This window comes from Caloenas nicobarica, chromosome 25 (assembly GCF_036013445.1).
Source record: "Caloenas nicobarica isolate bCalNic1 chromosome 25, bCalNic1.hap1, whole genome shotgun sequence".
Classification (NCBI taxonomy): domain Eukaryota; kingdom Metazoa; phylum Chordata; class Aves; order Columbiformes; family Columbidae; genus Caloenas; species Caloenas nicobarica.
Genome location: NC_088269.1, coordinates 924,864 through 927,363, shown reverse-complemented (window position 1 = coordinate 927,363; position 2,500 = coordinate 924,864). Strand labels below are relative to the sequence as shown.

The following is a 2,500-nucleotide window of genomic DNA, read 5'->3' as shown; positions in this document are numbered from 1 at the left end:
GCCGCTCCGGCCGGCCGGCCTCCTCCTTTGCCTCCGGGGACCCGAGCCCCGTCCGCGCCCCCCCTGGCGAACCCCGACGGCGGTTCGCCGCCGCCGCGCGGGGGAGGGGGGGCGGGTCGAGGGCGGCGGCGCGCGGGTCTCCCCGGGGCGGGGGGGAAAAGACAGGGCGTCCCCGGTCGGAGGGCGCCGGCGGCAGCGCGCGCAGGAAGCGGCGGGGGGCCGCTGCGGGTGAGGGGCGTGACGAGCCCCGCCGGCCGAGGCCGTTCGGGCCCGCGGGGGAGCGGGGAGAAGCGGTGAGCGGCGGCGGCGGGGCGGCTGGTGCGAGCGGGGAACGGAGAAGGGCCTTTGGGGTCGGGGGGGGCGGCCCCCCCGACCCCTCCTCGCACGCGAGCGGGCTGCGGCGGAGCAGCCCGCTCTCTCTTGGCAGCGCGAACACGGGCCGAGGCCTCCGGGCGTTCCGGGCTGGCGCGCGGCGCCGGCTGGCGAACGGCGGCGGCGGCTCCCCCCCCCGCTTCCCGCCGCGCCTCTTCTTCTTGCCCGGAGCCCGGTGGAAGAAGAAGACGAGCCGGCGGGCGGGAGGGCTCGGCCGCCGCCGCCGCCGCCAACCTTCGGGTGGCGCGCGAGGCCCCCGCGCCGGGTCGCGTCCCGCTCCAGCGGCGGGCGGCCCGAGCCGCGCCTCTCCTGCCGGGTTCGGTGCCGGGCTACTGAGGGAAACCCCGGGTCCCGGGCCAGGAGGGCGCAGGTGGTGGCGGCGGACGTTCGGGCGCGCCCCCGCGGGCGGACGCTCCTCCGAGGGCGGCAGCGGGGGAGGCACCCCCGCGGGGCCCAGCAGGTCGTTTCCCTCGCCCCAGGGCCAGGTACCTAGCGTCCGCGCTTCCGCGGCCCTCCCTTCGGCGAGCCCGGGGGGTCGAAGGCCGCGAAGCCGGGCGGCGGTTTAAAGACTCGGGTGGCTCGGCGCGGCCCGCGAGGGGGTCGGGCGGCGGCGCGAGGCGGCGGGTTGCCCCCAGGGGGGCGGGAGTTGCTCCCGCGAGGCCCCTGGGAGTCCGTCGCCCGCTCGTCGTCCTCCCCTGAGGCGGGCGGCCGTGCCGGGGAGGGGGTCCCACTGCCCCCCCCCTCTCCGCGGTCCGGCCTCGGCGGAAGTCCGGGCCGCGGCGCGTTCGGCCGAAGGGCCGGCTCGCCTGCCTCGAAACGGGCGGCCCCGGCGGGAGGAAGCGCCGTCTCCGGCGCGCGCTCTCTCTCTCGCCGGGGCGGCGAGGCCCCGCGGCGGGGTCTCGCCCGGTAGGTCCGCGGGGCCCCACCGCCCCTCCGTGCCGTGGGCGCCGCGCGGCGCTCTCCGCTTCCCCCCGCCTCTCCTTGGCCCCCCTCGGCCGAGCGGCTCGGCGGTCTCCGGTCGCCCGCCGCCGTGCAGGGCGGCACCCCGGCCGAGCGGCGGCGGCGCCGCTCGCCGTTAACGGTCGTCCGGAAGACGCCCCCCGCCGCCTGCGGCCGGCCCGGCCCGGGCCCCGACCGTCGCTGTCCCGTCGCCCTTTCCCCGGGCCTCGCTCGCCGGGCGAGGCCGGCGCGCGCGGGCGTGTGGGCGTCGCGCTCGCGGTCTCTCCGCCCGCCAACGGCGGGGAGAGCCGGGCGCCGCCCCCGCTCCGTGGCCGTCCGCCCTCGGGTACGGCGAGCCGCCCTCGGGGAAGGGGGCCCAGGCGAGAAGCGGCGGCGGCGGTCCCGGGAGGGGCGAGCCGCGCCGGCGCGCGGGCCGGCGTCGTCCGGCGGGCCGCGGGCGGTGCGCGTCGCTGGCTCGGGTGTCCGGCGGTGTCCGCCTCCGGCGCGCGGGCGGCCGAGCCGAGGGAGCCGTCTCTCCGCCGTGGCGGGGGGTGAGGCGCGCGCGGGGGTGAAGCCGGCAGGCGTCGCGGGGCGTAGCCCGGCGTTCGGAGGGGGGCGCGTGCGTGGACCCGCGGGCCGCCCGGGCGCCGCTGCTCCCCGCAGCAGCGGCGTCCGCGCGCGCCGATTCGAGGTCGGGCGGTCGGCGCGCGGCCGGTGGCGCGCCGCGGCTTTCCGCGCGGAGGCCGGGCCGAGCCCGGGCGCCTGGGCCGCCTCCGAAGCGGACGAGGGGCGTGTGTCGGGAGCGCGTGCTCCCCGCCCTCGCCGCTCGGGGTTTTGGGCTGGCCGAGGCCTTCTTCCCGCGTTCCTTGGCAGCCTGCCTCTCTCGCTGTGCGTGTGCCGGTACGGTCAGCCGAGGCGAGGCCCTGACGCCGTCGCGCCGCGGGGCGGGCGGCGGGCCGTCCTCAGAGAGAGGGGCCGCTTTTCGGCGAGCGGTCCCGGCCCCCCCGCGCGCGCGGGGCGGCGCCGAAAGCCAGACAACTCTTAGCGGTGGATCACTCGGCTCGTGCGTCGATGAAGAACGCAGCTAGCTGCGAGAATTAATGTGAATTGCAGGACACATTGATCATCGACACTTCGAACGCACTTGCGGCCCCGGGTTCCTCCCGGGGCTACGCCTGTCTGAGCGTCG

At 80.3% G+C, this 2,500-nt stretch overlaps 1 non-coding gene across 1 annotated transcript; it reads left to right on the top strand.

The window, feature by feature from the left end:
- Nucleotides 1-2,347: 2,347 nt before the first annotated feature.
- LOC135998680 (5.8S ribosomal RNA) lies at nt 2,348-2,500 on the top strand. The gene has a single exon (XR_010607612.1). It is a non-coding gene; the product is annotated as a 5.8S ribosomal RNA (ribosomal RNA).